This window comes from Parus major, chromosome 12 (genome assembly GCF_001522545.3).
Source record: "Parus major isolate Abel chromosome 12, Parus_major1.1, whole genome shotgun sequence".
NCBI lineage: Eukaryota > Metazoa > Chordata > Aves > Passeriformes > Paridae > Parus > Parus major.
Window position 1 is genome coordinate 16,284,791 of NC_031781.1, and position 22,466 is coordinate 16,307,256.

The following is a 22,466-nucleotide window of genomic DNA, read 5'->3' on the forward strand; positions in this document are numbered from 1 at the left end:
TCATTAGAATAGTAATTAGACTTGGGACGACCTTAGGAAAACCTACCTCATGCGCAAGCTCATTCTCTTTTTGTATTTTTTATAAGCTCACTAAAGTTCCTAGACATGAAAGCCTAGGGCAGTCTTAAATTAAGGCAAGAGACAAAACAATGATGCTTTTAAAAGTGTTGTTGTGGGACTCTCAGAGACCAAGCAAGTCAAGGTACAAATTACCTAATTATTCGTGCTTGTTGAGCTTTTTGTTGGAAATATCATGTAACTCATTTTCTCTTCTTTCTTTCCTTCAGTCTTTGAGGGGTTTAACTTATTTTTAAAGCAAAAACGTGATGTGGGTCCTCTAGGACAATGAGGTGGGGGTTTTTTGATGTGCTTCTCCTTCCTCTTGACCAGGAACTTTTTAGGAAAGCTGGTCAGAGAGAACCTCTTGGGTCATTGAGCCCAGTCTCCTCCAACATGCAGGAAATGTTTAGTTTCAAGGTCTTTGAAGCATCTCCTCTGCTTGACCCTAACTCTTTGAATTGCAAAGCCCCTTCCCAACCCTCTGTTACAAACTGGACCTGTAGTGAGAGACCCAAAGTGCCCACTGTAGCGTGGCACAGGGAGAAGGCAGCAGGGACCGAGGACAGCGGCTGCCAGCTCTGTGTTCTGCACAGCTGCAGAGCCAAACCTCCCGTCCTGGTTCAGAGATCTTGGAAAAGTGCATGTGAACACAGGATTTTGTGGAACCATGGCCACTCCTCGGTGCAAATTCTGCTTATGTAGGTGAATATTTTTGTGTCCATTTTCTTACAAAATATTTGATGCTAAAGATGCTTAATTATGTCAGTGGTCAAACCTAAGTCTGTATCATCTGTGTTTGGATGTAATATTCAGAGTCTCATGGGCACAATCAAAGATGAATGCCAGGAAGACTAAGAATCATATAGCTTTTTAGAAAATCTCAGTATTCAGTGGATGGGCCTGGATGCAGTTTCACAGTAAAATAAATACATATGTTTAAACTTAATTTCTAGATTTCACATTATGCAAAAGCCTTGTACGTAATCAAATGATAGGTAAAAAATTACAGATGACTCACTACAAAATAAAAGCAAGTAGTTCTTTTAGTTCTTCTGGTCATTTTTTCCCTGTACTAAGTCTTGCAGCAGTTAATTTCAATATTCATGTTAAGGTTCAACCGGAGAGATAATTTTGAATCCTAGCCCTGTTTAATCCAGTGCTTAGTCTAGTGAAGTTTCTCTGGCTATAGATTAGGATGAAATTAGAATTAAGTGCAAAATATTCATACAAATTTCTCTGCAGTGCCTGGGATGAGGAAATAAAGGAGCTTGAAAAGCAAGCTACTTTCAAAGATGATAATTCCGTATGATAAGTTTTGTACTAATGTCATATACAGCCAGCAAGGAAATACTTCAAAATCGGAGGCATCACATTTCATGCTATTTCATGTCAAGGATGCATGACTGAAAAATTCCTATTAAAAACATGAAAACATGCCAAATGCAGAAAAGTGAACAACTGAGCAAAAAGTGAGACAAAGTGTTACTAATGTCTGCCAACTGGTATTATTCACAAGTACCATCAATCACACATGAGCAACCTCCAACGTTGCCCCCCCAGAACACGAAAACCCAGATCACCCCTAACTTCTGGTAGCACAGTTGTCCTGTTTGTGGTTAAGATTTTCTTTATTGTTCAGAGATTTCCTCGGTTCTCTGCATCTATTTTAACCCCAGCCAGTCATGTTGACAAGGAAAATGGAAGAAAAACTTATTCAATTAAAACATCTTTCCTGCTATTTAGAATGCAGATGAGCCCCTCAGCAATGAGGAAATTAGTATTTTATGGTGAAGCATTTATATAGTTTATTCTATATTTGAACCATAATAAATTACATTCATTTTTTACAAGAATTATAACTGACATGCTGTCAGAGCTGTACATGTACAGCCTTAGAAATATACATAATACTTTGAAAGCTGTCACATTCAGTACAGTTGTAAACATCACCCTGGGTTACCAAACTGTTATCTTTAGGTTTACTTCTTCGGATAAACCACGGGATCTTCGCACATTTCAACCAGAAGAAAATCAATTCTCCCTCAAACAGTCGCACAGCAGTTTACCACCCGTGTTTAAATACACAGCCTTGTACTGCCTTGGATCCCAGTTTGGGTCCTTTTGCAAAATAGCCTCAGTTATGGGCTTTGAGGTGGGTCTGGGAGAACACCAGAGTGGCTCAGTGTCTTTCCTCATGCTGGCATTCTTCAATCCAAAAGTGCCACTATGGTTCTAAATGATCCCTTTTGCTGAATATTCAGATGTATGTACTGTATTACAATGCTATTTCTACAGGGTTACTTTTGTAGACTGATCCTTATGAAATACTGTGTACAAACCTGTTTTCATAAGTTTGCTGAATTGTTTTGAAAATATTATTGGAGAATCATAATGTTGCAATAGGATTCTCTAGGAGGTTTCCAGTTCTTCAGAAATATCATTACTCTTGACTATGTTCTTTAGGATGCTGACAAAAACTACCTCAGATGTTACCTAATAACTGAAAAAAATTATAGTTTATTCCCTTGTATGCATTATTTTCTACTTCACACTACAAACCAAAGACAAAAAAGAATAAGTGTTTCCAACTGGAAATTTTATATAATTAACTAATGAACTCAGGACTCAAATGAAGATGATTTTAAATAGAGCTATGATTCAGCTTCAGCTGCAGAAAGATGTGGTTAAATGGCATCGCCTCTGCATTCAGAAGGCTTTAGCCATGATCCTGAAGGGAGTTATCTGCCTACAGACATCTGTCCCAAAACAAACCCAAAGGCTTCAGTGGGACTCTAAGTACTGCCAGGGTCCCGAAAGGCTCATGGGGATGGAGAGCAAGCAAGGCTGGATGAAGCTAGCATGGGACAAAAATGCTTTAAAAGCTATTTTCATGCAAGAGGGGTGTGAACTCAAGTTTTGTGTCCTGAGGTGAGCCTGAAGTTTGAGCACTGGTGGCTTCTGCCCATCAGGTAGTGCAGGAAGGGGCAGGTGCTGAGCCTGACAGCTCCACCCAGATGAGGCTTTTCGGTCTGACTGGAGCCATGCTTGGGACACTAGGCAGACAAATGGTCAAAAAAATGTGGCAGAGCAAACAGATCAGCTGCCATCAGTGCTCAGCAGTGGTGGACCTGGGGATGTGGGTGGAATTCAGGTACCATCTCAGCTGCTTCCATCTTCTGTTGGGGTAGTCCCTTAGAGCCTGCCAGCACTATCAGGTAATGTAATTTTTATTTTTATTTTTTTCACTTCAGGTGGCAGAGGTCTATACCAGAAAGCTCCTTGGATGCTTTTCCAGCACAGAGCAGGAAGATGTCTTCCATTCTGTCTAATCAGGGGTCTGGTAGCCCCAGATGTCACCACAGTGCTGGGCTCTGTGGTACAGAGAGGTGAGGAGCCCCAGGAGCACCCAGCACTGTGCACAGCAACACTTACGCTGTTGTTACAGTTAATTTCCTCCTCTCTTTGAACCATCTAAATTCAGCGTGCATTATCCTTCTGCTATTTATGTAAATGTTTAGATTAGGTAATATTTTATTCTACAGTGAATGACACCATAATCCTCCTTATTCTTTTCGTTTATCATAAATATTTAGTTTGTTTTTAGCTTGTGGGACTAAACACAACATCGTTTTCATTACTGTGAAATCTTCCCCTTTTCTTCTCCTGCAAGCATCCCTGGTCCCCTGGCAGTACTCTGCCTCCCTGAACATGCTAATATTGCTTGCATTACTGCAGGATTACCACAATGAAGTATACACTTGGTATTATAATTCATAATGTTGCTTTAAAAGATTAACCACTCCCACGGCTGTGTCTGGTAATTACAGAGCAGACTTTCTTTCTTTCTTTTTTTTTTTTTTTTAAACAAAGAACAGCGTGCACAAAATGACTGGCAAGGAGGTAAGTGTTTGGGGTGTGCTTTGTTTTTCAACCTCAGAGAAAACCAAATGCAAAATTGATAAAGGAGACCGAGAGTGGGTTTTAAGCTGAGATACTTCAGTATATTAGTAATTTAACAGATTTATATGAAGGAGATGGCACTGTCGGCCCCTGGAATGTCACAGACTGATGCAATTGGCAATTTCCAGCTCAGATGACTTCCATGAACAACCCCAAAATAATTAATAGGCCTTCTGGAGTTTTCCAGACAAGTGAGTATGCTGGTGAAAGAGTAATAGTTAGTTTAGCCTGTCAAGGTTCATTCTTTTTCAGAACTCCAGTCCTCCCTTGATGCCCTCTAATGGTTTTTTGAAACACCAAAATGTTTTTGCATGAACAACATTACCCATTGTGCTTTACTTAAATGCATTTCGATGTCAGACATACTCCTGGTTCAAAAATGGCTATTTCCCACCCCTTCCTGGGGGGATCTCCAGGGAGGGCATCCAGATTGACTTTAATCGGCCAAAGACACAGGATGGGATCTTAATGCCATAAACCGATCGAGTGTGCAAAGTCACATTAATATGTGGAAACTTGATCAGCTTTTATTAAGGGATCAGGAGATGCTTTAATTGCTGAGTGACAAGAGCACTTGTTTGTTTAATTGCTTGTTTGTGTTTGTTGTAAAGCCTTGGGGGACGTGGTAATTTGTCCCATTGTTGTTTGAAAATGTGGGTCTGGCAGCCAAACCAACAGCAAATGACAGACACTGGTCTGGTACCAAGTGTTGCTTCATCAAAGTTTACCACACTCCCAGTTTGGAGAGGATGGCACTCTTTGGAGCAACAAACTGGGATTCTCCTTCCAGTCTCTTCTCATTTGCATTGTCCAGAGCTTCCACGCTGTGAGAAGGCTGGAATTCTTGTACTTAAATGAGGAGTTAGTCACTGTCTGTTAAATAAAAGTAGCATTTAAAGGCTGCTGCATGGTAGAGCAGCACTTAACAGGTTGTTCTGTCTTTCACAGCTGGGGATGTAATGGTTGCACGCTCCTACATAAAACTCCTAAAAGATCTTGGAGCCTGAGGCAAAGTCCATTGAAGCTGTTGGTGTCTTGTTTGTTGGACTGGCCTTTGATCAGATGCTAATGCATAGCGATAGCTTTTCTATACCTTTCCTGAATGGGGTTTTAGCATGGAAATGTTCCCTGCTGTAGGACTGCAGCAGTCCTCGGGATAGATCTTTCTTGGCTGTGGAGCTGACCACAAGCCTCGATGGTACAATGATGCCTGGCATTCTGTGCTGCAAAGAAGTATTAGCTTTGCTGTGAATTTACATGAAAAATCCCTGGCTAGCAATTATTCTAAATAAACAGCTTTCTGAGCTCCTAATATTTCTTTCCTCTAGATTCTTGCCTTACTTTGGAAGTTAAGTTTTCCATCCAGGAGCACCACCTGGAAAAGCTTTCCTTCCTGTTTTCTCTAAATTAGCCATTTTAAATACTTTCTTGATGGAGGAAGATGGAGGGTCACTGGTGATTAGGGTCATAACTGGCTTTCCAGATCAGTATCCAGCACTGTAGAATGCATCTACTTCTGTAGAAGGAGCCTAGGAAAAGTCATATCAATATACATTACAGGCTTGTCATAACTCACTCATTTCCTATTTCAAACAGGAGGAAATATACTTGAACATATCTGTTGTATCTGTCAAGACTTCTCATTTGTCAAACTATTAGTGGTCCCTCTGTCAACATAAATAAATCTGTCCATAAATCTTGACAGGTATAATCATTTGTTGCATTTGAAAGGCAAGTCTCTAACATTAGACCCCTTTTGATTCCTAACATGATTATCTTTAAAGAAAGACATTTCAGATGCCTTCTGAATCTGGCCTCTGTCAAATGATTTCTCCACTCTCACTGAGTTATCTACTTGCATGAAGTAAGCAAAGGCATAGTTCCTGCTGTCAACTCTCCTGAAGACCACACGAATCACCGGCACCGCAGCAGCGCCGAGGCCTCATCCTGCAAGTGATTATGCCCTTTTTGTCAGACCAGGCTCTTGATACACTTATTGTTCTTTACAGCTAGGTTTCTCATTCCTATTCTAAGCCATTCTTCTGGCAGCAGTTGTCCTTTACTTTTGGGAAGCTATTGAAGAACATTCTTTGGAGGTATTCCATCGGATGCTGCCGATCTTTTCAGTGCTGTTGTTGCTGGCAAACAATCCGTACCCATACAAGAGAATTAGGCCTCTGAAATGGCTGCTAAAATATGGGTTGGCATAACTTAAGATTGAATTCCATAAATCCAACATGTGCTTCATGAGCTCCCCCACTGCTCTGGGGCACATTGAGCAGCTCCAGACTCCCAGGGCTCTCTGGGGAAATATGAAGTGACCCTATTTCTGTACTTCATGGGCTAGTGATAGTAATTTTGCCTGCCTGATGAAGTTAACAGCTATCTGGCATTTACCAAGGTGGAATATGAAGTGAGGGTCTTTGGCCAGAGCTCAGTGTCTCAGCAGACAGCTCTGGAATATGACCCAGAAAATGGTGAGTGCGTGTGTACCAAAAGGCAGCCAGTGAGTCCACAGCTCTCATGGCTTCAGAATATTCCCTGCCACATGGAAAACCTAAAGCACAGGCTTTGCAAATGAGAATGAGTCAGGAGGTTGCTAGGGCTGGGTTTGTGGGAAGTGCACAGTAAAGAGTGGATCCCCAGGGAGCTCCAGCAGGAGCCAAGGTAGCTGGTACCACACTCCTGCGGTGTCACGGGCATGCCCAACTTATACAGCCACGGGAAATTAGCTGGTGAATGCTGGGGGAACCCAAGTCTAATGTTTTCCCTTCAGTCTTCTGACAGTGAAGCAAGGAAAGCTCTAGTGTTTTCTATAAAATGTATTTAAAGTTCTAAACCTTCCCTCTGTCAACTTTCCACTCCTTCAAATCATCTGCGGTTTGCTACAGGAAAGGTTTTTAATTGACAGAATTTTAACTTGTGCTCCAAAGAGACTCATTACTTCACAGATTCCTTAGCTTCCTGGGGCCTTGACGTCATGGGGATATTTCTTGCTTTCTTCAGTGGATCCTTACCACTGAAACTAATTTTTCAATGAGGTTCAGAAGAAGCCTCTGTACCAAAAATTTGCTCCAGACCTTGTGATGGTTTGTACAGGATGTCCAGATGCAGGGTGTCAAAATACATCTGTTAGATAAGGTTTTCATCTGAATCACAGCTCTCAATGCATTCACTTATTAAACAGAATTTTTTTCCTATGTTGAATCACAATTTAGGATAATATTCCATTGGAGCAGACAATATGCCAGAGCCATAGACATCTAGTTTGCTACACCCTCATGGTAGACTAGAAGAAAAGGGGAGAGTTCAATCCTTCATTTCAAGGCAGGGATCCTAGAGAAGTGGTTAATTAAGATTGCGTACTAAATCTGTTTGAATTAAAATACTTAGAAATATATAGTCAAAGAAGACAATTGTTTGTCAAATTGACAATTTGCTGTCAAAATTCTTGGTTTGTGAAATCTGTTGGAGTCAAGGAGATAAACACCTTGCTTTTATGGGTCTGCATGATATGGGGCATTATGCTTAAAAAAGAATATGAGTTAATCAGGGTTCACACAGACACCCACATGTGTTGATACCATTGGAGGGTCTGCAGGACTCTGTAGCCCCCAGGTGAGAGCTTCTGAGGGGCTGAATTCTGGAGGTGGATGCCTAGACTGACCTACCCTGGCCTTTTGTATCTGTGCCTACCAGTGCCCCCCACACAAGCTTCCATGAGTTCCCACCACTGCTGTTTCTGGTTCTCTTTCCCTGGGCCAGGAAGGATGCTGGGCTCTACAGCTTCCTTTTCTGTTGACTGGCAAGATGGTACTTTGTCAGGTAACTGCTGTTGCCACCAACTGCAAAGCTCACTAGAGTATAATGACACCTTCTGAGCTGCTTCTTTTATGCGTTAACCTACTTGGAAACAGAGGCTCATGTGCAAATTCCCACTGTATTTTGTGAAGGCTGGAACATAAGCCAGATCTGAGCTGAATTTCCCCTTTCCAAGAGCCAGCTGAATCAAAATCCCCTGATGCAGACATCCCCAAATTTTATGGGTGCAAAAGATGTCTTGATCCAAATTTTGCAGTTTGCTCCCATCTCTGCTTAAAACATAAAATGTATGTTTTTAGGGAAAAAGGATATAAACATCTTGTTCATGTTTGAGCTGAGAATGTCTTTTTTCTGTAGGCTGTCAACACAACTTCAAATGCATGCAGCCTGTCCAATCTGACAGACAATTTGCATATTTGTGGAATGCTAATGCCAAGTTACTGTATACATTTGTACATGAAAGCATTAGAAAGTTTGAAGGATTAAAGGTGGAAATGTATCCCCCTCGGCCTCGATTAGAGATCAAGACAGCACATCAATAGATGGCAGACAAATAACTGCTGCTTTGCCGTTTGGAATGGCTTAACCCAAAAATAATAAAACCCAAGCTATTTCCTAGGATATAAATAGCTGAGGGCTTTACACGTGCTAATTGCCAGAGCGTTGTTTTAGCCTTTTGAGAGTGTAATGTGGAGTCTGGCACATCCAGTGTGAGCCCTCTGACACAGGGATTGTCTTTTTGTTCTGCGCTAGCTGCGTGCCTGGACCACAGCTGGAGCTCCCAGAGCCACCCCAGCTTAAGGCATCCATGCTGATATCTAGGGCTGGGCCTTCCTCAGTTGCTCTCAGGTTCTGGAAAGTTCTTTGAGGCCAGATGGAGGTGCTTGGCCCGTGCAGAAGTGACTTAGTTTGCCATGAGAAGGGCGTCAGGAGGAGCAGCAGCAGGTGCTCAGCGGTTTCTCGTAGAAAGATGATTGCTTGGCTGCATGCGTCAAGATATATTTTGGAGCCTGGCTCTAGACCCAGTGATTTGAAAATGGAGACTTGGAGTCTTAAAAACAAGATATGCTAAAGAACGGTTTTGCGTGGTTCCGCCTAAGGATCAAAACCTGATACTATTTATTTTACTTGTGCTAAAAAATAACCTCAATAAGATGTTCTACATTGGCCAATGGGTATAATTTAGGACCAGACATTGGCAGCACAGGACAGAGAATGCAGGAGCTAGTCAAATCCTTCCCCCAGTCTTTGATCCAGAACATGAATATTCCTTTGATTCAGAAAGGGTTTGGGCAGACTTTTTTGCAAACGGTTGCACGTCTCTGCGTTTTCTGGCTGGGGGAAGTGGAAGTGGCAGAGCCTCAGATACCTGGGAACCAAGAACTGAAAACTCTCCTGGAAACTTCTCATGGTCTAACGAAATTCCCGGGCCAGCTTCCAGCCTGAGCGGATGCAGACAATGAGCCAAAATGAACCACCAAATCTGTCGAGATTCAGCCGTCATTTATGAAAGAGAACTGGGATTTTCGAGGGAGTTTGTAGGAGCTGAACACCCAAATCTCTTTAAATCCCAGTGGGCCTTTCGTTCCTCTCTTTCTTGTACTCCACTGAAAAGCCTTGTCTATTTATTTGAAATATTTTGAAGACCTCAGGCAGCACTTTCATTACAGACAAACCTCTCCACCAAAATTAGAAAATCACAAAGTTTTAGCTGCAGTCGCTGAAAATCTGTTATTTAACACACCTACCCAAAAAGCCCCAGGCTACACCAAAACTCTTGACCAGAGATAGCTCTGTGCTGTCACAAGACAGATCTATCTTTAGGTACCCCAGTTTGAAAACTTCACCCTTAATGCGTTCAGAAAAAGTACGTTGTTGTTTTAAAGTACATTACTCAAACGCTGAGATGCCTTCCTACTGGGAGCAGCATTACAAAGCCCAGCTCTGCCTGGATGCCTATCCAGCATGGATCTGACAATTCACATGTAGGAAAAGGCCTCTCATGCATTCATAGTTTAGATGACCTCCATATATTTGTTTAAAAAATAATTAGGCTTGCTTAGCTTTTGTACTGTTGCATTTTCTTTTTTTTTTTTTTTTTTTTAAAGTAGCTTTTCCTGTAACACTCCCAGGCCAGTACAATGCTGGCTTTTAAAAGTGATTTGTCTGTTACCAGGCTGTTTTAAACTTTTACTTCCTAAGTCCTTGCAAACCAGCAATACAAGGAGACTAAAAAAAAAATCTCCTGGGGATTGTTTTTATAGTAACAGTGAAAGCTTAAAATGTTGCAGCGGCAGCCAAATTATTTTTCTTTTAGTGGAAACAATACCAACAACTGGAGTCTATGCACAAAACGGATTAAAGCTACCCATAAAAATGACTAACAAATGAGTGCTACATTTCTTTTTATCATTTACTCTTTATAAAAAGCGACAGTTTGAAGGCTACTAATTTGGCAAGTTATTTCCCCTCTATAGTCATGGTTGTTCAGTAATTAGAGGATATATATAAAACATGGACGTAGACATTCTAGTGCAGTCCAACATTTTTGTGTGGTTTCAGATAAAGTCCACTTCCTTTCTTTCCTAATGGGAAAGCAAGGTAGACATATCCAAAATTTAACTGCAGGACAAAGTTTGTTTTCAGGCAAAACTTTCAAGAATAGTCTCATGACAAAAGTCCAAGTCTTATTTGCACTCCAAAATTGTTCAGAATTGAAAATGTTCAAAGAAATCTAGTAACCTCAGGGCATACAGGAGTGTTTTCTCCCATGACTAAACAAATGACTTCTTGAGCACAGCTGAAATCAAACATTTAAAATATTATTAATTACTAATGCTAATTGTAGAGAATTTTTCTTTTAGTCATAGGTGCTCTCTATAGGTAGGTAATTACTTTTTAAAATTTATTACTAAAGATGGTACTTGGTGTCTAAGCCCTCCATCACTCCTGAAAACAGCACTTATGTTTTTAAGTCACATAGGTGGGTTTTGAAATCTTTGCCTGCTATTTCATCATGTATTTTCTGGTAGTGGCCCTTTCTATACCTGTAAGTAGTAAAAAAATATATTGCTCCCTCTGAAAGCAAAGAGCTAAAAATAAAACAGGACTTGGTTTAGTCAACATGAAGGCAAACTAGAAAACCATTAGCTGAAGAAACTGAAATAAAAGAACTCAAAAGGCCTGGCTGAAGAGCAGGGAAATGCTGCAAATGGCACGTGCAGCAGTTGGTGGTGTGATTCCGTATCTGTGGCTGTTGGGTTGGGTTCCAGGAGGCTGGTACAGGGATGCTTTGTGCACCATGGAATGGTGAGGCAGATCCTTGGCATGTTTCTGGATGCTGGGCTCATGGCACATGGTCCTCTGTGTATCCTGTGGGATGCAGGACAGCTACTCCAGTAATTTCTGGTTTACCTGCTCATTGAGATGCTGAAGGCAAGGCCAGCATCTGATGTGGGGTGTGTGGCTGTACTCTAAACGTAGCCATTTGTCCTTCCAATTCAATGTGAGAGTTATTACTGCAATATAATAATTATAACTATAATAAATATAATAATTAATAGATTAATATATTACGAATGCATACATTATCTACTATATATAATAATACATTGGTATATTATCATAGAATGAGATAACAACATATAATGCTAATATCCTGATAATATGTTAATATGAAAATAGTGATGTTGTAGTTGTATATTCAGAGTTTATCAAGTCGTAGAGGAAATGAAAAATTACTTATAGGCTGAAACCTCCCCAAAGCCTGAACTAACTAACAATTACCTACTAATTTACATTAATACTGGCCATGAGAAGTAGACCAGAAGCCCATGGTCCATGAGATTGAGATTAAGCCAATAATGTTCCAAACCAAAAAACTGTCTCAGTTTTAAGTACTTTTCAAAATGGTCACCATTACTGTGAGACACTCTGTTCCAGTGTATATAAAACATAGTGGAATAATAACATCTCATTTGATTATACAAAGCAGCTTTTTCCTTAGTGTTTTAGTTCTCAAAATTCCCAGAATACACCACATGGAAACTGTTCACTTGAGAAATTAAGTACCGTATGTGATAAGACAGTCATGTGAAATTTTTAAGCTGTCATTAAAAATGATTATAATTAGGACAAACTATATGAAAATGCTTTAAAATTGAGACCCTGGTGAATTAAAAATTAAGGGGTATATTATGTATTATCATGTTGAAGGGCAGGGATTTACGCGTGTAGCTCCCATTAACACTTATGTGAGTTGCATTCCCAAATCCCCACGCCTGGCGATGAGCATCCGCCCCCGCGTTTGTTGTCGCTGAACAACCTCAGCTTTTGCTCTACTCCAACACAATTCCTCTGCCTGCTGAGAACAAGTGGAACGGCAAACCAGGAGTTTAAACTGTTTTCCCTCACAAATCTAGGCCCCCAGGTAGAGCCAAATGTAATCCATCTAAGCAGTAGCCGCGCTCCCGTGAGTAAGATTTCCTTACAAAAAGTAACAGTCACGGAGTCTCCTCTCCCCTACAACTCTTCCTGTGCTTTCCCCCACATTTAATAACTGAGGGTTGGGCTGCAATCATTTTATTATATCTCCTCTAAATGCAGGAAGCTGGTTGCTGGGGGTGGGCTTGTAAAAGCTCTTGAGTCAGGAGCCTCCAAAAGGAGCTGTACCCACGGCAGCGTGGAGCTCCCACGTGAGGAGCGAGCGAGCGTTCTAAGGACAGTGTACACAAGTGAAACACAGCTCTTATTTGGCAGGGCCATAGGACTGTTCAGAGCACTGAACAGGGGTGTATCCAGCGGCTGTGCTGGGCTTTGGGTCACACTCAGGTGAGGAATGAGGTGCTGGGCCTTGGGCTGCAGAAGTGTTGCCAGTTCACTTAACTTTCAGGTGCTTTCCTCATACCCAGCATCAGCAATTATGTGAGTTTGCATCTTGGCTTTTGTTGGAAAAATTGTAGTCCTTGTTCTTAAGAGAGAAACTTTCACTGTTGTACCTTAAAAGTTGATTTTTAATTTTTTTTAGTATAGAAGTAGATCATTTTCACGTGAGTGGTTGTGGAGTCCATCTCATTGCTGCCATCTTTGCATCTGCTATTTTTACATCCCTAGATCATCTGGGAATGCTGACACTACTAAGGTAAAGCAGTTCATCTGTTGCTTGGGCTTTGCTGAGAGTCTACTAATAGCACTCATCAGAAATGTCCTGTCTTACTGATTTTACAAAGGCACACATATTCTCTTTAAAACACATTAAGAAAATGGTCATATTGCCCCACTACACCTCTCAGCTAAGAAAATCCCACAGAACCACAGCTCATACCTCATACCTTTCTATGGCATTGCAAAATTGTATTATACTAACACACTACATTCTTAACAACATCTTTTCCCTGGGGCAAAATAAATAAATCTAAATAAAATAGATACATGTAGAGGCAGTACATCTCCTATTTTATTAATTAGCACCTGAGAAAAACACTTTGCCAAGCTAGAAAAAGCACTGATGAATTTTCAAGGAAAGTAATGAATTCCAGGTTTGTTTCTTTATTGGTACCTGTGGATTCTGTTGTATTGCTTGTTAACAGATGCTAGTGGGCAATATAACTATTACATCAGGCAATATTATAGAAACCCAGGCAGTTTCTAAGCAACAGCCCAGCACTGATTCTTCCCAGCTATTTTCTAGGATTCCCTCAGACACAGTAAGTGAAGAGGAGTTGGACAATATAGTCTAATTTTGAGAAAGGAATAAAGCATGAAACTGGTGATTTTCAAAATCATATTTTTGCAGATTTCTTACCAAATCAAAAGAACTAAAATTGAAAACTGTCAAAAACATTTCAGCTCAGGAGCTGCATAAACTTTTCTATTGTTCAGGCAGCTAAACAGACACAGCTATTTTGCTTCATACCTTGCCCACAAAATAATGAAAATAAAGATCATAATAATAGAGCCTCTTTAGATTGTTGGGCTGAAACTGGATTTTGTGGTGTTTTCGTTTGCAGACTCACTCATCAGCTCAGCCTGAAATAAAACATTTCTTTTGTCTTTTTTTTTGTATGAATTCTATGGTCAGTCAAATCTGGATTCTGATGGAAAAAGTCATAATAAATCATTGTGTTTAAGCCATATAGACTGTGTGTGTGAGCACACATAATTTTGTGTGTACACAGATAGAAAGGTGCATTTCAAAGCAATGTCACTCTCAGATGTCACTGGCTGATAGAGTTTCTTTGCCTACACATTGCATATTGCAAAGATGACATCTGCTTTATGTATAACTGGGGATTCAATGAAGCAGCAAAGCTGGGATCTTTTTTATTACCCATAACTTTCCAACCAGGACTCTGTCAGAATATGGAGAACACTCTTTCCACACTTTGCTTTAGTCCAGTATGGCACCCAGTGTCAACTTGGGGTTTTGAACCAGACTTCTAAGAAGGACAGTGCTCTTTCATCTGTCTATGAATAATGCCCTTTCAGAAAACAGTTTATATTTAGAATAAATAAGAACAGACATACGTGCACACCCACACTTGTAGACCCAAATGTGCTTCCAGGAGCACAACCATGAAAAAGCAAGAAGAAAATATTGTAAACCAGATGTTCTCTAGGTTTGAATGCTCCATTGGTTTCCATACACCATGCAAGGTTCTGGTCTGCTAAGGGAGTAGAAGCAACTTCAATATAGGAACTTGGAGTGCCAACAGTTTTGCCTTGCTTGGGAAGGTGGAAAGCAGGGGCTTTCTTCACTCAAATCTGGTTTTTGGAAAAAAAGCCAACCTGATGACATTTCCAAAACAAAATTCTTTGTTGTGATATTTGAGTTTCAGCCAAAATACTTATCCTTTTGGCAAAAAAAAAAAAAACCAAACAACCCAAGTTCATTCACAAGAGCTGTGGTTGCATGTCTTCATTCTCTTGTCTGGGCTTGTCCCTTCTTCTTTTTGTGTTCCAGTGGCACACTAAGAGTGTACATGATGAGATACCAAACTCCTGCAGGTTGTGGGGTGTGTGGCTGCAGGGATGGGAGACACCCCAGGCACCCAGGCTGTGGCTCCCACCAAGGAACTGATGCAGTGGTCAGGATTCAATGTCTTTTCTCTCTTTTCTCTACCAAGCTGTTCCTATTCTCAGGTGTTAGATATTTTTCAAACAAACATTAAAGGATAGTTTGAGAAACAAACAGTTTCTGCTCCCTCAAAGGGGAGAGGAAATATGCATCTCAATGAAAACTCCGTTTTCTATTAAAAACTAGTTTTGGTGAAATGAAGTCACCCAACCATACAGCTCAGTCCACACAATTTCCATGTGTTTCCATCCATTCCTGCTTCCCCTCCCAGTCTCCAAACCATTCTCTGCCTGCCTGATACATGTTGACATGAGAATTTAATCACTAAGAAGTACGAATGCTTTTGCTTTAACAGAAAGCCAGGTTACTGTTCCTAGCATGGAAACTTAAATGAAATCATGCTGTGAGCAAATTCCTATTGATTTCTTCAGGATTGATCAGAAACATTCATCAAATTTTGTTTTCTTTCTGTCCTACATCTTCTTTAGACACATAGTTAAACATACTAAGAAACGTTTACATTTTAAAAATGTGTTCTAAGGTCTTTATATAAACATACATGTAATAAAAGTGACTGGTGATTTATATTTCCTATATACATTCAGATACTTTATTTTCAAAGCCAAGGTTTTAAAAAATAGGTGCCTAAATTCAGACACCTATGTCTATGTTTACAGTCTTTGGTTGCCTGATTTTCAAACATGTTAATACTCAGAAGCACTTTTTTTTTTCATTGAGTTGTCTCTTTTGGACAAAAATTTACATCAGGCTGGTTTTCATCTGTTAGAATCAGAAAGGGAAAATTAAAGATTATAAATTTTCAAAGGATGTAAAGGCATAAAGGAAAAAAAACTAAAAATCCACCCTTTTTTTGCATATTTAATTGCAGAAAATGATGTGCACTGGTACAAAACACGAGTCCAACCCAGCAGATTCATCCTTGCTCACTGAATTTGACCTAAGCCCCTTTTTCGCAGCATTTGTCTTTTCTTCTTTAGGTTCACACCAAGGCCCCCAGTTTGAAAAATACGTGTGTGCTCCTGCACCTAATGTATGTGCATATTCAGTGTGACTGCATATGGAAATGGAGCATCCATGCCAAGAGTTTTCCAGCCAAGAGGATTTTTGCATGTGTGAGTCTCGGAGGGTTGTGTGCTTTTGGGGTAATTGCGCGTGTAAATCCAGCGGGCAGTCACACACCCAGCTATAACCTGTACAGCTGCATTAATACCTTTTTTAAAACATCTAGCACAAGCTGGGGAGAAAAATGATACCTTTTTGGACACCTGGTCCTTGAAATAATTATAATGGAAAACCCCTAAAAACTGATTATGGATCGTGAAATGATGTGGTTCAGCTTTCAAAACCTTCCCCTGTGTCCCCCTCATAAACACAGGTCACTCTTACATTTAGGCACTATTAGATGTGAGGGTTTAATTACAAGCAAATAATTTTTTGAAGTGGTAAAAATAAATTGATGTTGTTTTAAAACCTAAAGAGAAAAACTTAAAATTTAAAAAAAAAAAAAATTGGAAGAAATAAACAAACACATAACAAGAAAAAGTTAGTGGAGCAGCTGTGTAAATAATGCAAACAATGTTAAAGAATAAAAGGAAATGGCCAAAGCCACTTGGGATGAGGAAGGAGCCTAAAATCCCTTATTGCTCTAACAAGGACTAGCTCATTGGTTTTTTTTCTTCCAACTCCAGGTCTGCCTTAGAAAGGCAACAGAAGAAGGGAAGGAAAATGAGGTTATCCCATAAAATAATGTACTACTATTTGGTGAGGGCATAGGAATAGAGAATGAAGCAATGGTTTAATATTGGGAGTAGAAGCTGCATGAAGTAATCAGCTGAACCTTTACTTCATTCATCAGTGCAAAGCAAATGCTGGATTGTGCAGAAGTCAATGAAGAATTTCCACAGTTTTGCTGCAGGCTTTGCTGAATGACACCACTTGTCCACAGAAGTGCTCTGAACCTCAAACTCACAGGCACAAAGGTGCACCTGGAGCTCTGCACTTGGAGTCCAGCGAGGTGAGAAAGGCATCTCCAGTGTCCTGGGGACGGGGGACCTGTGGCTTTGCACCTAGATGGTGAGCTCTGCACTCTTCATCTGAATTTTGTAACAGCTCTCAAGATCTTGAAGTTAATCTAGGATTAGCAAAAAAAAAAATCCTAAGTCAAGTAATGCACGTGTTCTTGTTGCTTAGAAGTTAGAAACTATGGTTTATTCTAAGTAGAAATCTGTTGCTTGAATATGTAAGGATGTAAATTAAGTTTGTGAGAGTTTTCAAAGGGACAGGGTGCTAGGAGTAAATTACTAGTTAATCCTTATGGTTGTTGCTTGTCCAGTGTAATTATGATATTGTAAATGAGTGCAAGGCTTCAAAAAGGAGCCAGGGAAGCTCCCTCTGCCCAGGAGCTGCAGGTTTCTCTGCAGATACCCAGTGCCATGAAGCGTGTAGAGCCTGCCTGGTGCCTGCTCCATCTCCTGAGTGACGGCCATGGGGAGAGGGAAGCCAACACAAACTGTGCTCCAGCAGGACTGGGCTCTCAGGGTGTCTCTAAGTCCAGCTGGCAGCAGCTGAAGCTCCTTGTGGGGCTCTGGCACTCACCAGCTGTGCTGGGCACTGCCACAGGGCAGGGATTCAGGGATGGTCATGCTCTCTTTAGCTCTTAGCTCACACTCTTGACCCAGTGCCTGGGCCACCTTGGTGAGCTTGCAGAGCATTTGCTGGTCCTTTCCAACCATGTTCCCATGTGCTCAGTACACTGCCATGAGGGCTAACACTTTCTATTTTTGCTGGATTGGCTGACTGCATGCCCACAAACTTCACCAGGGTTTTCTCTGTTAATAGGTGCCCTATTGCCATTACTATCATGTGCAGTTGCTGTATGGTGTCAGATAACAGTTATGTGGGATTTGGGGTTCCTTTCAGTTTCCATTGACAAGTCTCAGTTCCTTCCCTCTTGACAGAGTTGATTTTTTACCTTAAATTTTATAAAATACTTTTTCAGTAACTGTGTGGCTTTATCACACAGGAAAATAAGTGCAAATCTAATTCTATTTCTGACTGAAATCTATCCACCCATCTATCCATCCATGATCTTCTTTTTCTATTTTTCTGTCTATCTGTTTATTTATCTATCTATCTTTCTAAATATGTGCATAAAGTACTGCCTGTTCACTAAGGCAATGGTGGTCTTATAACTTAATTACAACCTGAGGTATCTGGTGTTCTAACTTGCTGTCCCATCCTGCATCAAGGAGAGCTATAAGACTTAGAGAAAGATAAAACACCTTCATGTAGTTTTTACCTGCTAATAGCAGTTCTGTCACTGCAAGATCTGGCAAGACAGTCAAACACCACGTTTTCCCAAGGGTGTGTAGAAAAAGCAGAGCTGAGAGAGAGATTATCAAGTTTTCTGTGGAAGGAGGTACATCTGCAAGGGTGAGGAGAGCCTTCACTGATGTGCCACTTGTAAACGCACGTGAACTCTGTAATAGGTGCGGTGCTTTTGCTCAACAGCTGCAATCTTTTCATTGTAGCTCTTTTGTTGAATTCAGATAAAAGCACTTCATCATCAACAAATCTAATATCTGTTCTTGTCCCACTTGAAAGGGTCAAATGAAATTTCCCACCAGAGAACAAAAAAAACCCCTGAAGCTCCCCAGTGGGTTTGGGTGGCAGTGAGCCAAGAGAGAGGGGAGGGGAGGAGGTGGTGCCTGCAGTGGCTCAGCAGAGCAGTGATGTCAGTGAGGGTGAAAAGTTCTCCCCAGGCTGGCAGTCCCAGGCAGGAGAGGCAGGGCTGGCATGGCAGGCAGGCAGGAGCTGTGAAATCTCTTCTTCCTGAGATGCCAGGGCCCATTGTCCACAGAGTCCTGTTTAGCAGAGCAGGTGAAGCTCTTTGGGGTTGCTGTCTCATGGTGGAGGTTGTCCACAGGCAGGGATGCTCAGGCTGGAGTGGGAGCTCATGGCAGGGGAGGAGGAGCCTCTTGCTGACCTTCTGGTCATGGGCAGTATTTCCAATGCACCTGCAGAGAGGAAAGGAAGCTGGAGAGGGGGAGAAGACCAAAATTCTCCTAAACCTCCCCAGTGAAACACTGCTCAGAATGCTGGTTGGATACTCTATGACATGTTGAGAGAAGGATTAAAAAAAAAAGGCTTACTTTTACAATAACAGCACCAAACCATTATAAAAATACACCTACATCTTCAGCAAAACTGCAGCATATGTTTTTGAGTCAAAGACATTTGCACTAAATGCAGAGTCTAGAGATGTCTGGCAGCTGAAGCGGGGAGCAGGTGTATATTTAGCCCTTTCAAATGTGCACTTCAGTGCATGTAAATATTTGCTAGGTCAGAGCTTCAGTGTGCTAACGAGCCACATGTGACAATGTCCATTTCCCAGGAGCCTGTGCTTTGCACATTCTCTCAAACCTCTGCACCATCAGTGCAACGTGTTTTTACTTGCCTTGTGCTAACCCTATATCCTTATATCACTGTAGAGGCAGCTCCACCTCCACTGCAGTAAACAGCTTTTCCTGACAGTGGCAGGTTGTAGGGACAGGGATATACTCCTAGTTCAGTCCTAGTCCTGGTAACTTCCAAGACCCAAAGCTTCAAACAAACACCTATAAAGAAATCAAAGACAAGATGTGGTCAAAAATTAGAAACTAGAAATTTTCATCTTTCAAGATAAAATTATTTGACACCTATAAGTTCTTTGGATTACTTGCAGAGGCTATGGAACAATAAGACCCAGAGAACTGCTGCACTGTAAACTTGGGGAAAGCCCATGGCCTGTTAAGAGCAGGGGATGGCACAAAGTAGTGAAAGGACAGACATGGAGTAATCCATCACCAACACCCTCTTCCCATATCAGCAAATGGACTCAGTTATGAGAATAAAAGGGACCTTGGCTGCAAATGACTTAGGGCAGCATAAATATGTATTATGAATTTTAGGCTCAGACATAATTAAATGCCATTTGTCAGATCTATGCTTGTTTTTCATCTCATTTGAGTTTTACAGAATGAATTAACTAACAAATGTGCCTCTGATTCTACCATAACAAATCATTTCTCAGAAAAGTTGCCTCCAAGCAGCAGTGAGAGAGTGACTGGGGGGAGTGACCTTCTGCTGTGAAGTTGTCACGTTCCAGCAGAGCCCTGAGTGGCAATGACAGCCTCAGTAATGGGGAGCCCATAGTGGCCTGGCAGTCTTGTTGATAACTTGTTAATTTATTTAGTGCAGTGGTGCAGAGGCGAAGATCTGGAGTAAAGGGTGGGGTGGGCTGAGCCTCAGGGATGAAATATGTAAATATTCTGGTTTAGAGAAAAAAAAAAATTCTTGTTCATTGTCTCTAAATGAGGTTGGTGACAGAAGCCACTGGCAAGCAAATAGGCTCATGTTTGTACCAAGGCAGCTTTCATTAAACACCTGATACAGCAAATATATGGTCAGTGTGTGCACAGTTTGGGTAATAGAGATCTAAGTGCTCCTCTTCTGGCTGTGTGAAAGCACGATTACAGCTCACCAAGGGACTTTCATCCTGAGCTGAGTCATAAGATGAGAAACAAAGGGTCTGTGTGCCTTTGACAGGCAAAAGGGAGACAGTGTTTAAGACCATGTGTGAAGAAATCCTTTCCTTGCAATTTAACTGTATCTTGCAGAGCTATCTCACTTTGTTCCATCATATTAAACCAAAGGTCCTTCTTATACCTAGGAAATTACTATAGCAAATGGATGGATTTGCTAGCCATGTCTTAAATTCTGTTCTGGAGTGTTAGTAAGTGCTCAGGAATGGGTGATACACATCCTTTAAAGGATCTAATGTCTTCTCCAAGTGACAAGCTCCTGCAAGACTCAGATCCATTGGTAATGTCATAAAACTGATACCACAAAATCAAAACATTTATGTTGTTTGGAGAGTCACACATGTTGTCCCTAGCAGGTGGCCTCCTGCAGCTGTGCTCTTAATGCTGTGTAGTTCATACATTTATGAAAGTAGTTTGTCATATCAGGTTAATGAAAATATGCAACAAATGCTCTAAATTGAATGGGGGCAAACAGGTGAGTCAAACAAATAAAGCTGATAAGAATTGTCCTGTGTGCACCTCTGCAGAATTATCCTTAAAATATCTTAAAGAAGATGGGGCAGAGAGTATTTAACAAATAATGTGGTGTCATTTGAAAAACAAATCCAGATGGTGGTGTTAGCATATCCAGTGACTTAACCATAATGCCATGTGTCTGCAGGAAAACAATAACCCCCACACAGCCCAAGCCTGCAAGCCTGAATTCATACACACTGAGTTTTGTTATAAATATGAGGGAAAAAACATCACCTGGTGGCCAGGTACCAACAAGAATACTGGTAGCAAGTGCTGGATCTCACTCATGAGCGCAGGCATTCTCATGGCAGGCTGAGGGAAAGGACATTTCCCTCTTCTCCAAGGAGGAAGGAGGTGCAGTGGGCTGTCTGCAGGCACCTGTCATCAGCTGTGGCCCCAAAGGTGTCCAGGGGTCTTGGGCAGCCTGCTCCCATCTTCTTCTTGCTCTTCCCAGGCCCTGAATGTGTTGCTGAAGCTGAACTGTGTCCTCCAGCTTCTGGAGGGTCTGGAGTGCCCACGGGACACCTCAGCTTTTGGCCTCAGTGCATGAATGTGCACAAGGAATTTCCCCTGAACATTTATTATCCCTGGTACCACAGTCAACAGTTGGCTGGGTAACTGAGCAAATTTACTTGAACTCTTTATTTCCCAGGTCTTATTTTTCTAAGGAAGGCAATAAATCAATGACAGGAAAAGTACTCACCAGGCAGAAATTGGGTAGCTCAATGACTTAATCAGCACTGATTAATGCCGGTCGGGAATCTATCTCTGCATTTCTTTGGAATACATTTTGGAAAGTCTAGTAGTTCCTAGCAGAGTTTTGCATGAAAAATTAAATTACTTGCATATTCCTGTCTCTCCTTAACAGCTAGGTTCCTTGAGGCTCACACCATCTTTTCCTGTAGGTCTGTCTGTCTGGGCGCTCCGCGGAGCAGCGCTCCCTCCAGAGCTGAAGGCAGATGGTCGCTGGAGAGCCCAGTGCCAGGTCTGGGTGACAGGAGCGGAAAGGCAAGGACAGCCACAGCCGGATGAGACACTTCTCTTCCTCTCTGGCTGTAACACGCTGAAAACGCCAAAGATACGTCAGCCAGAGCTGGGGCTGGGGGCCGGAGCTGCGTCAGAAACAGCCCTTCTCCTGCGGGGGTGGAAGAGGAGCCGTGACTCCCGAGCAAGGTCAAGGCCGGCCAGCAAACAACCCAGGCAAGAAACCCCCAGATGGATAAACAATCCAGACATCTGGTGAGATCCCGGCATCGCTGCAATCAGGGAGGTTTTGGCACCGACTTTGACACTGCCAGGATTTCCCTTGTAATTAGCAGCGTGCAGCCCGTCTGGGGAGGATGTTCTCTCCGGAAAGCTGCTGGGACCAGGCTGCAAATCGAGCTTGATCTCTGTGAAGCAGAGAATAACACCCAGTTAGTCCCTGGCTC

The 22,466-nt window shown here is 41.6% G+C and overlaps 2 long non-coding RNA genes across 2 annotated transcripts in view; one reads left to right on the forward strand and one right to left on the reverse strand.

Moving 5' to 3' along the window:
• The window catches only part of LOC117245073, a 26,299-nt gene extending 9,633 nt beyond the window's left edge, over positions 1 to 16,666 (forward strand). The window contains exons 2-3 of the long non-coding RNA XR_004499267.1: positions 15,916 to 16,050; positions 16,627 to 16,666. This is a non-coding gene — a long non-coding RNA (uncharacterized LOC117245073). The remainder of the gene's footprint in view (positions 1 to 15,915; positions 16,051 to 16,626) is intronic.
• Positions 13,276 to 22,133, reverse strand: LOC109022852. The gene is made up of 3 exons (XR_002002213.2): positions 21,740 to 22,133; positions 18,237 to 19,554; positions 13,276 to 17,069 (listed from the first exon to the last, which is right to left on the reverse strand). It is a non-coding gene; the product is annotated as an uncharacterized LOC109022852 (long non-coding RNA).
• Between the last annotated feature and the right edge of the window lie 333 nt (positions 22,134 to 22,466).